Source organism: Ovis canadensis, chromosome 12 (genome assembly GCF_042477335.2).
Source record: "Ovis canadensis isolate MfBH-ARS-UI-01 breed Bighorn chromosome 12, ARS-UI_OviCan_v2, whole genome shotgun sequence".
In the NCBI taxonomy this organism is placed as follows: domain Eukaryota; kingdom Metazoa; phylum Chordata; class Mammalia; order Artiodactyla; family Bovidae; genus Ovis; species Ovis canadensis.
In genome coordinates, this window is record NC_091256.1 from 24,790,254 (window position 1) to 24,803,102 (window position 12,849).

Here is a 12,849-nt window from a genome sequence, read left to right on the forward strand (position 1 = left end):
TTCTAATCCTCCACCCTATTCCTCCCCCACCCCTTTGGCCCCACCATAACAAGTCAGTTCTATTTTCTATGTCTGTGTGTATGAATTGCATATTCTTTATCCATTCATCTATCGATCGACATTAGGTTGTTTCCATGTTTTACCTACTGTAAACAGTGCTGTAGTGAACATTGGGGTACATGTATAGTTTTGAATTATAGTTTGGAATTATAGTCTTTGCATATATGACCAAGAATGGAATTGCTGTATTATATGGCATATCTTATATAGGGCTTCCCTGGTGGCTCAGAGGTTAAAGCATCTGCCTGGAATGCAGGAGACCTGGGTTCGATCCCTGGGTGGGGAAGATCCCCTGGGGAAGGAAATGGCAACCCACTCCAGTACTCTTGCCTGGAGAATCCCATGGATGGAGGAGCCTGGTAGGGTACAGTCCATGGGGTCGCAAAGAGTCGGACACAACTGAGCGACTTCAATCACTCATGGCATATCTATTTTTAGCGTGTTTTGGGGAGCATTCTTCCTGTTCTCCATAGTGGCTGCACCAATTTACATTCCCACCAATACTGCAGGAGGGCTTCCTTTTCTCCATACCCCTTCTAGTATTTGTTATTGGTAGATTTTTTAACGATGGCTATTTTGACATGTGTGAAGTGGTACCTAATTGTAGTCTTGATTTGCATTTCTCTGTAATAATTAGGATGTTGAATGTTTTTTCTCATATTTGAAACATGGCTAGTTTATTTTTTTTAAGTATGTATTTATTTATTTGGCTGTGCTGGTTCTTAGCTATGACACACAGGATCTTCAATCTCCACTGAAGATGCAGAATCTTTTAGTTGCAGCATGTGAACTCTTAGTGCCATTCAAACCTCTTAGTTGCAGCATGTGGAATCTAGATCCCGGAAATGGAAAGGGAAAGTGAAAGTCACTCAGTTGCATCTGACTCTTGGCGACCCCAGGGACTATACAGTCCATGGAATTCTCCAGGCCAGAATACTGGAGTGTGCAGCCTTTCCATTCCCCAAGGGATCTTCTCAGCCCAGGAATCAAGCCCAGGTCTCCCAAACTGCAGGAGGATTCTGTACCAGCTGAGGAACCAGGGAAGCCCAAGAATACTGGAGTGGGTAGCCTATCCCTTCTCCAGAGGATCTTCCCCACCCAGGAATCAAACCAGTTCTCCTGTACTGCAGGCAGATTCTTTACCAACTGAGCTACCAGGGAAGCCTGCTTTCACTGCAGTTTATCGTACTCAGTTATAAACATACTCTTAGGTATAAGTCAGAGAGTAGCATTTTGCTGTCTAATAGATAATTGATTCAAATTCTCCTCTTGATTATGTTAGGAGATTTGAAATATGCAGTTCCCTAACATATCTGGGAGTATATTTATTATCTTTTAAAGGGAAGGTTTTCTAAACATAAAAACTTTCAGTATTAAGTTTTAGACTAATTGATTCATTAGTTAAAATGGATTTGATATATTCACCATTTCATAAAATGACTGCCTTCCTTATAAATTTGAGGACAGTGATAAATTCACTTTAGGAAAACTCTAACATGCAGTAAAATATAAATTAATTTTGAATAAGACATGCAATCAAATTTTAAAATCCATCTCAGCAAAATATTTTATTAATTTACATCTTATGTTTTAAAAAAATAATATTTGAAGTAACGTTCAACATCTCAGTAATAACTGAAGCTCTTTACTTGTAAAACACGAAGATAAAGGTCCAAAAATTTCTGAAAAAAGTATTCTCAAAAACTACACATACTCTCTTAGATGTTGTCTTCATTATCACTCTTCTTTTAATTTACAAATGTTTTCACTAAGTGATTGATACAATAGTCCGTCATTAAGCAGTTTTTATTTTTCACAGCCCCTCTCTGCTGATAAATCAATGGATAACACATATAAAGTAACAAAACTGTTTTCTTTAATAATCCAATCTCTAAATTTCATATATCCCTTTACCTCCTGGACCACTTATCTTCTCTGCAGTATATCAAAGACTCAAAACTGTTTCTGTATGTAATGTTTCCTTTTCCTTTTTCCCATTCTTTCAGGGTTTATCCCTTCCCTGGTTTATGATTTCCACTTATTGATGATCAACAACTATTTGCACTTTGTAGATACATTAGTTGATTTTAAGTCTTGGAGTTAATTAACATTTTTTTCTAGATTTGAGTTATCAAATTACCTTATCACTTTTGAAAATTTACTTCACTTGGTTTCAGGACACCACTCTTCTGATCATCCCCCTATTTTACTGGTCAGTGCTTTCAACTGTTTCTTTCTGGATCTTCTTCATTGTTTCAAAATGTGGGAGTGTCTAGAGTTTAGTTTGTAGCATTGTACTCAAGGCAATGCTCCTAGGTTACCCATGGCTTTAAAACCACCTACATATAGATAATTCTCAAATGTATAGCCCCTGTCAATTCATCTAAGACTGAAAGTGTTTTTCACCACAATACTATCCTTGTCTTGTTTTACAAAATTGCATAATAAAGCTATCAATCATACAGTGAGTACAGTTTTTAAAAAAAGGATTTTAAAAAATGACAGTAGAAATCTAGGAATCAATGTATCCCCTTTTTCACGTTCCTCTTCCCTACCTTATGGTAGTCCTGGCAGCTTAAATTTCAACTTATGTCCCAAATTTGGCTACTACTTACCATCGGTACTGCTACCACCTAGACCATCATGCTATCAAAGTCTCCTTTCTTGTAGTTCTTTTTTTTTTTTTTAATGTTTTTATTTTTATTTATTTTTTTAAATTTTACTTTATTTTACTTTAAAATACTGTATTGGTTTTGCCATACATCAACATGAATCCGCCATGGGTGTACATGAGTTCCCAATCCTGAACCCCCTCCCACCTCCCTCCCAGTACCATCCCTCTGGGTCATCCAGTGCACCAGCTCCAAGCACCCTGTATCCTGAATCGAACTTAGACTGGCGATTCATTTCTTACATGATATTATACATGTTTCAATGCCATTCTCCCAAATCATCCCACCCTCTCCCTCTCCCACAGGGTCCAAAAGACTGTTCTATACATCTGTGTCTCTTTTGCTGTCTCGCATACAGGGTTATCATTATCATCTTTCTAAATTCCACATGTATGTGTTAGTATACAGTATTGGTGTTTTTCTTTCTGGCTTACTTCACTCTGTATAATCGGCTCCAGTTTTATCCACCTCATTAGAACTGATTCAATTGTATTCTTTTTAATGGCTGAGTAATACTTTCTTGCAGTTTTATTCCTGATCCTAAGTTCTATCCTCCACACCAGAGACAGATCAGGTTACTCCTTTAGTCCACTGACTTCCTGTCACACAGTGTAAAACATACATGGTCCCCATGACCTCCAAAACACCTCTTGTTTCATCCTAACCCATTATTTCAATATCTTTTTTTTTTCTTTTGGTCCCAATCTCTCTACTATGTACTCCAGGGCTTCCCTGATAGCTCAGTGGTAAAGAACTCACCTGCTGCAAGAGACGATGGTTTGATCCCTGGGTTGGAAAGATCCCCTGGAGGAGGGGATGACAACTCATTCCAATATTCTTGCCTGGAAAATCCCATGGACATTGGAGCCTGGTGGGTTAGATACAGTATATGGGGTTGCACAGAGTTGGACCTGACTTAGCAAGTAAACTACTGCATACTCTATTCCAGCCACTTCTGCTTTCTTCCTATTTCTTAAGTATGACAAGCTATTTCCTGCCTCAAAATATTTTCATTAATAGCAACTTCTGCTTGGGATATTTTGCCCCAGGTTTTTGAATAAAAACATGGTCTTACTTTAAATGGCAACACACTCCAATATTCTTGCCTGGAGAATTCCATGGACAAAAGAGCATGGCAGGCTACTATCTATGGGGTTGCAAAGAGTTGGACATGACTAAGAGACTAACACACACACATCACATTTCATTTAAGTTTCTTCTCAAATTTTAGATTTTCAAAGGCCCCACTCTTATTGTCTGATCTCTGTGCTTTGACCTTGCTACTACATGTAAATGCATGAAATACCATTTATTTTTAGTATCTGCTTTTCTATTAGTATATAATTTTAATGAAGAAATGATATTAATTTGTTTTATTTATTTGATTATTACCAGTATCTTGAATAGAAGTTAGAAGATAACAGGCTGTAAATAAAGATTGATTGAATGGAGTATTTGACAAATGAGTACAACCAATTTAGTCATTTTAAATAAATATAAACACGTCATTCACTTTTCTTCATCACCTTTATTTGAGTCAAGATAAACTTGTATTCACTCAAATACAGTTGATTTTTGAACAACATATGTTTAAACTATGCTGGTCCAGATTTTTTCCATGAATATAATACCTGTATTTTCAATTTGCAGATGTTTAAATGAACTATTATAAAGGAAAAGTTGTGTTTTATTAGGCATGACAGTATGTGGAGTCAAGGAACTGGTGTTTGAATCCTGATTCTATCCAAACTGTTTCAGCTTCCTGCCCTTGGGTGAGTCATTCATCAGATCCTGTGATTTTTAGTCAGAGATAGCAATACATGGATTTGATTTGCAATTCACTCAGCATATTGTTACCACAGCAGTCTTTCAGGTATATTAATACATTCCTGTCATTCTCGAAAGCTTAAAATTGATGAATGACATGATATGTCTTCAGGATACAGTTTGACCTCTTTTGTAATATTCAAGAGCTTTTAACATTCACTAATCCCATATTCAGCTTGGCCCCTCTCCTAGATTATCCTGAATGATGTTCTTGATGTGGATACACCCTTAAGCTTCTCCATCCCTTCCATCCTACCATCCTCACTGCTCTCACAGCTTTTTTTAACATGTAAGAACAAAGTCATCATACGTATTTACAATAAAATGTAAAATGTGTTTAGGATTTACAGTGTGGGGTTCAAAGCCTTTTTTTTTTAATTTAAAGCATCTGCACAGGTTTAAACTTGAATATTTTTTATTGGAGTTTAGTTCTTTTAGACTGCTGTGCCAATTTCTGTTGAACAGCAAAGTGAATTAGCTAGACATGTACACATATCTCCTCTATTTTGTATATATATGATTTGTTCTTCTCTTTCTGACTTCACTTTGTATGACAGTCTCCAGATCCATCCACATCTCCACAAATTACACAATCCCATTCTTTTCATGGCTGAGTAATATTCCACTGTATATAGGTACCACTTTTCTTTATCCATTTCTCTATTGATGGCCATTTAGATGGCTTGCTTGCCCTGGCTATTGCGAACAGTGCTGCAATGAACATTGGTGTGCATGTATCTTTTTAAATTATGGTTTCCTCTATGTATATGCCAGGAATGGGATTGTTGGAAAAGTCCAGACACTCTTAAACTTTTAGAGGAAAACTTAGGCAGAATACTCTTTGACATCAATGGCAGTAAGATATTTTTAGAGTAATGAAATGAAAACAAAAATAAGCAAATCGGACCTAATTAAACTTAAAAGTTTTTGCACAGCAAAGGAAATCATAAACAAGACAAAAAGACAGACAGCACTAAGAATGGGAGAAAATAATGCAAATGAAGTAACTAACAAGGGACTAATGTCCAAAATATACAAACAGATCATGAAGCACAGTATAAAAAGAAAACAATCCAATAAAAAATGGGTGGAAGACCTAAATAGACATTTTTCCAAAGACATACAGATGGCAAACAAATACATGAAAAGATGCTCAATATCACTAATTATTAGAGAAATACAAATCAAAATTACAATAAGGTATCATCTTACTCTAGTCAGAATGGCCATCATAAGACAAAATCTATAAACAAAAAGTGCTGGAAAGAGTGTGGAGAAAAGGGAAACAATTTACACTGTTGATGGGAGTGTAAATTGATACAGTTACTATGGAGAACAGTATGGAGATTTCTTAAAAAAACTAAAACTAGAATTAACTCGAATACTTTCATATAGAGCGTGCATTCTCTTGGAGAAGGCAATGGGAACCCACTCCAGTACTCTTGCCTGGAGAATCCAAGGGACAGCGGAGCCTGGTAGGCTGCTGTCTATGGGGTCGCATAAAGTCGGACACGGGTGAAGTGACTTAGCAGCAGCAGCAGAAGCAGCATATACATTCTCTAGTTCACTATTGTGCCTACTTCTCTTTATTTCCCTCCTCCGGACTCATTTTACTTATTTCTGCCTCCTCCTGCTTTCCTGAATGTATTTATATTTAGGACTGTTAAAGGTATTAAAACAACCTTTAAACACAGAGAGTGGAATTGAAAAATAGGAATTCTGTATGTTATGATCATTCCAATTGGCATTCCATGACTGACATATGTACTTTGATTGTTAATACAAAATTTCCAACAGTTAAAGGGCAAAATTTCCTTTAATATAGGTAAAGGATACAGTGACTTAACTCAAAAGTGAGGTTTGCAATTTTTGGAATTTTCCTAACTTGGTTGTCAAATATCATAGCATTATTGCTACTGCTCTTTATCTTTCTTATTTGGGTGAGGATTTGGTCACATCTTCCAAAAACACTCCCTTTTTCATTCTTCTTTTTATTTTGTTCTTTTGTAATGCCCGCCTCATTCTTTTTTTGCATTGCGGGAGTTTGCAGCAGATACAGGTCTGTCTGCAGACCAGAAGCCTAACATGCAACATACAAGATTTTTTTGTGTGGTGTGTGTGTCTTTTTTAGCGAATTTGATGGTTATGAAGATTATTTCCCTAGAGTAACACATTCCCAGACTCTAGCTTCCTTTGGTTTTAGGCCTTTATAGGTTTGTTTTTTAACATCAGTATCATCAATGCTTTTCCTTTTGCTGACAGGTTTGCTTAATTTATGCTGCATTCCCTCTCTCCTAATCCAGTTTTAAGAAGTGTTATTATATATGTGAAGCAGTAGTTCATATATGAAACTTTTTTGAGGTTCTCAATAAATATTATGTACTAACTCTTTTTAACTTGGAGCCTTTTGAAACCATCTTGCCTAGATGTAAAAGTCTCTATATCTTGGTTCAAATGTCAGGTTCCTTGACAGCATATTGGTTTCTTTTGCTTTCTTCTTCTAGTTTTATATATATATACTATTTATATATATATAGTAAATTTTTTGAAGTTTACAGCCCATTTAGAGTTTTTATAAAATACTGGCTTTGTCCCGATGTTGTACAATACATTCTTGTAGGCTGTCTTACACCCAATTGTTTGTACCTTTCACACTCCGACTAAGGTCTGTCTAGTCAAGGCTATGGTTTTTCCATTAGTCATGTATGGATGTGAGAGTTGGACTGTGAAGAAGGCTGAGCGCCGAAGAATTGATGTGTTTGAACTGTGGTGTTGGAGAAAACTCTTGAGAATCCCTTGGACTCCAAGGAGATCCAACCAGTCCATTCTGAAGGAGATCAGCCCTGAAATTTTTTGGAAGGAATGATGCTAAAGCTGAAACTCCAGTACTTTGGCCACCTCATGCGAAGAGTTGACTCATTGGAAAAGACTCTGATGCTGGGAGGGATTGGGGGCAGGAGGAGAAGGGGATGACTGAGGATGAGATGGCTGGATGGCATCACTGACTTTATGGACGCCAGTCTGAGTGAACTCCAGGATTTGGTGATGGACAGGGAGGCCTGGCGTGCTGTGATTCATGGGGTCGCAAAGAGTCGGACACGACTGAGCGACGGAATTGAAGTGAACTGAACTGAACTTCACACTCCAAGACTCACTATTGACCCTTCCCTGCTGCTGGTCCTCACTGGTAACCACTAGCTTCTTCTTTGTATCTGAGTCTGCTTCTTTTTCTTGTTATATTCACTGGTTAGTTGTATTGTGTAGATTCCATATGTAAGTGTTATCATTGAGTATTTGTCTTTCTGTGCCTCACTTCACTTAGCATAATACCCTACATGTTTATCTATGTGGCTGTTGCTGCTGCTAAGTCAATTCAGTCGTGTCCGACTCTGTGCGACCCCAGAGATGGCAACCCACCAGGCTCACCTGTCCCTGGGATTCTCCAGGCAAGAACATTGGAGTGGCTTTCCATTTCCTTCTCCAATGCATGAAAGTGAAAAGTGAAAGTGAAGTCACTCAGTCGTGTCTGACTCTTAGCGACCCCATGGACTGCAGCCTACCAGGCTCCCCTGTCCATGGGATTTTCCAGGCAAGAGTACTGGAGTGGGGTGCCATTGCCTTCTCCTTCTACATGTTTATCTATGTGGCTGCAGCTGGCAATATTTCCTTCTTTTTTTATGAATGAGGAGTAATCCAGTATTCATGTATATATATATATATGTATATATATGTACATATAATATATATGTATATGTACATACATATGTATGATGTGTATATGTTCATACATACATACACACATATACACACACATGGGCTTCCCTGGTGGCTCAGTGGTAAAGAATCTGCTTGCAATTCAGAAGCCACAAGAGATGTGGGTTCAATTCCTAGATCAGAAAGATACCCTGGAGAAGGAAATGGCCACCCACTCCAGTATTCCTGCCTGGAGAATCCCATGGACAGCGGAGTCTGGTGGGTTGCAGTCCATAGGGTTGCAAAGAGTGGACACGACTGAAACACTTGGCATGCAAACATGCATACACACACACACAGGCACATACCATACCTCTTTATCCATTTCTTTGTTGCTTATATTTAGCAGTTTAAGTTGCTTCAACTTAAATATGCTACTATCAACATCAGTTTTCATTTTTCTTGCTTATGTGTATGCAGATCTAGATTATAACATTGGTCACGTACTTGTTCTTTATTTCCTCTCCTCATCAGACTTAATTCACTTACGTGTGTGCATGATTGTGTGTATATCTAATCCTGTATTTTCATTGTGTATGAATGAATTTAGAGTATCCCTTTTTGCTATGCTTTGTGTTCATATACCTAGAAAATTTTACCATTTGTTGTATCTTTTCCCTTTGGGTTTAGGATTGTGTCTTTAAAATTAAACATTCTGTTATTTTTGTTTGTTTTCCTGGAATATAAGTGATGTGAAATATCTTAGATTTAGAGGCCGGTCAAAAGGACTGTGAAGAAAGCTGAGCACTGAAGAACTGATGCTTTTGAACTGTGATGTTGGAGAAGACTCTTGAGAATACCTCGGACTGCAAGGAGATCCAACCAGTCCATTCTAAAGGAGGTCAGTCCTGGGTGTTCTTTGGAAGGAATGATGCTAAAGCTGAAACTCCAATATTTTGGCCACAGGATGCAAAGAGTTGACTCATTGGAAAAGGCTCTGATGCTGGGAGGGATTGAGGGCAGGAGGAGAAGGGACAACAGAGGATGAGATAACTGGATGGCATCACCAACTCAATGGATATGAGTTTGAGTAAAATCCGGGAGTTGGTGATGGACAGGGAGGCCTGGCATGCTGCAATTCATGGGGTCACAAAGATCAGACACGACTGAGTGACTGAACTTAACGGAACTGAAACAGTCTTTTGGGTTTCTCTGGCGGACTAGTGGTAAAGAATCCACGGCCAGTTCAGGAGATGTGGGTTTGATCACTGGGTTGGGAAGATCTCCTGGAGAAGGAAATGGGTACTGACTCAGAATTCTTGCCTAGGAAGTCCCATGGAGAGAGGAGCCTGGAGGGCAAAGGTCCAAGGAACAGCAAAAGAGTCACACATGACTTAGCAACTGAACAAAAAAACAAATACCTATGACAGCCCCCAAATATGCATTATAAATCCATATTTTGCAGTCTTCAAGATAGATGCTATCATGATTATTTCATGAGAGTTTAATTATTCAATTTTCACATTGTTAATCTTCCATTCAGAATACACAATATGGAATATTTTCATTTATTTATAATTCAGTTCAGTTCAGTCACACAGTCATGTCCAACTGTTTGCCAACCCATGGACTGAAGCATGCCAGACCTCCCTGTCCATCACCAACTCCTGGATGTTACCCAAACTCATATCCATTGAGTTGGTAAAGTCATCCAACCATCTCATCCTCTGTTACCCCCTTCTCCTCCTGCCCTCAATCTTTCCCAGTATCAGGGTCTTTTCAAATGAGTCAGCTCTTGGCCAAGGTATTGGAGTTTCAGCTTCAACATCAGTCCTTCCAATGAACTGATTTCCTTTAGGATGGACTGGTTGGATCTCCTTGCAGTCCAAGGGACTCTCAAGAGTCTTCTCCAAACTACAGTTGAAAAGCATCAATTCTTCAGCACTCAGCTTTCTTTATAGTCCAACTCTCACATCCATACATGACTACTGGAAAAACCATAGACTTGACTAGACGGACCTTTGTTGACAAAGTAATGTCTCTGCTTTTTAATATGCTGTCTAGGTTGGTCAAAATTTCCTACCAAGGGGTAAGCATTTTTTTATTTCATGGCTGCAGTCACCACCTGCAATTATTTTGGAGCCCCCCCAAAATAACGTCTCTCACTGCTTCCACTGTTTCTCCATCTATTTGCCATGAAGTGATGGAAGCGGATGCCATAAACTTAGTTTTCTGAATGTTGAGGATTAAGCCAACTTTTTCACTCTCCACTTTCACTTTCATCAAGAGGCTTTTTAGTTCCTCTTCACTTTCTGCCATAAGGTTGGTGCTATCTGCCTATCTGAGGTTATTGATATTTCTCCCAGCAATCTTGATTCCAGCTTGTGTTTCTTCCAGCCCAGCGTTTCTCATGATGTACTCTGCATATAAGTTAAATAAGCAGGGGGACAATATACAGCCTTTATCTACTCCTTTCCCTGTTTGGAACCAGTCCATTTTTTCACGTCCAGATCTAACTGTTCCTTCCTGATCTGCATACAGATATATCAAGAGGCAGGTCAGGTGGTCTGGTATTCCCATCTCTTGAAGAATTTTCCATAGTTTGTGGTGATTCACACAGTCAAAGGCTTTGGCATAGTCAATAAATCATATATTGATTTTTTCTGGAACTCTCTTGCTTTTGCAATGATCCAACAGATGTTGGAAATTTGATCTCTAGTTCCTCTGCCTTCTCTAAAACCAGCTTGAACATCTGCAAGTTCATGGTTCACATATTGCTAAAGACTGACTTGGAGAATTTTGAGCATTACTTTGCTAGTGTGTGAGATGAGTGCAATTGTGTGTTAGTTTGAGCATTCTTTGGCATTGCCTATCTTAGGGATTGGAATGAAAACTGAACTTTTCCAGACCTGTGACCACTGCTGAGTTTTCCAAAGTTGCTGGCATATTGAGTGCAGCACTTTCACAGCATCATCTTTCAGGATTTGAAATAGCTCCATTGGAATTCCATCATCTCCACTAGCTTTGTTCATAGTGACACTTCCTAAGGCCCACTTGACTTCACATTCCAGGATGTCTGGCTCTAGGTGAGTGATCACACTATCGTGATTTTCTTGGTCATGAAGATCTTTTCTGTAAAGTTCTTCTGTGTATTCTTGCCTCTTCTTAATATCTTCTGCTTCTGTTAGGTCCATACCATTTCTGTCCTTTATTGAGTCCATCTTTGCAGGAAATGTTCCCTTGGTATCTCTAAGTTTCTTGAAGATATCTCTAGTCTTTCCCATTCTATTGTTTTCCTCTATTTCTTTGCCCTGATCACTGAGGAAGGCTTTCTTATCTCTCTTTGCTATTCTTTGGAACTCTGCATTCAAATGAGTATGTCTTTCCTTTTCTCCTTTGCTTTTGGCTTCTCTTCTTTTCACAGCTATTTGTAAGGCCTCCTCAGACAGCCATTTTGCTTTTTTGCACTTCTTTTTCTTGGGAATTGTCTTGCTCCCTGTCTCCTGTACAATGGCACAAACCTCCATCTATAGCTCATCAGGCACTCTGTCTATCAGATCTAGTCCCTTAAATCTATTTCTCACTTCTACTGTATAATCATAAGGGATTTGTTTTAGGTCATTCCTGAATGGTCTAGTGGTTTTCCTACTTTCTTCAATTTAAGTCTGAATTTGGCAATTAGGAGTTCATGATCTGAACCACAGTCAGCTCCTGGGCGTTTTTTGTTTTTTGTTTTTTTTTTTGTTTGTTTTTTCCTGACTGTATGGAACTTCTCCATCTTTGGCTGCAAATAATATAATCAATCTGATTATGGTGTTGACCATCTGGTGATGTCCATGTGTAGAGTCTTCTCTTGTGTTGTTGGAAGAGGGTATTTGCTATGATCAGTGCATTCTCTTAGCAAAACACTATTAGCCTTTGCCATGCTTCATTTTGTACTCCAAAGCCAAATTTGCCTGTCACTCCAGGTATTTCTTGGCTTTCTACTTTTGCATTCCAGTGCCTTATAATGAAAAAGACATCTTTTGGGGATGTTAATTCTAGAAGGTCTTATAGGTCTTCATAGAACCATTCAACCTCTGTTTCTTCAGCATTACTGGCAGGGGCATAGACTTGGATTACAGTGATATTGAATGATTTGCCCTGGAAATGAACAGAGATTGTTCTGTTTTTTTTTTTTTTTTTTTAATGATTTTTTAAGTTTTTTTTTTTTTTTAAATTTTAAAATCTTTCATTCTTACAGGCGTTCCCAAACATGAACACCCCTCCCACCTCCCTCCTCATAACATCTCTGTGGGTCATCCCCATGCACCAGCCCCAAGCATGCTGTATCCTGCGTCAGACATAGACTGGCGATTCAATTCTTACATGATAGTATACATGTTACAATGCCATTCTCCCAAATCATCCCACTCTCTCCCTCTCCCTCTGAGTCCAAAAGTCCGTTATACACATCTGTGTCTTTTTTCCTGTCTTGCATACAGGGTCGTCATTGCCATCTTTCTAAATTCCATATATATGTGTTAGTATACTGTATTGGTGTTTTTCTTTCTGGCTTACTTCACTGTATAATCGGCTCCAGTTTCATCCATCTCAT

The 12,849-nt window shown here is 38.4% G+C and overlaps 1 non-coding gene across 1 annotated transcript; it reads left to right on the forward strand.

The window, feature by feature from the left end:
* Positions 1–274: 274 nt before the first annotated feature.
* On the forward strand, positions 275–346 carry TRNAS-GGA (transfer RNA serine (anticodon GGA)). Its single transcript has one exon. It is a non-coding gene; the product is annotated as a tRNA-Ser (tRNA).
* Positions 347–12,849: the final 12,503 nt, after the last annotated feature.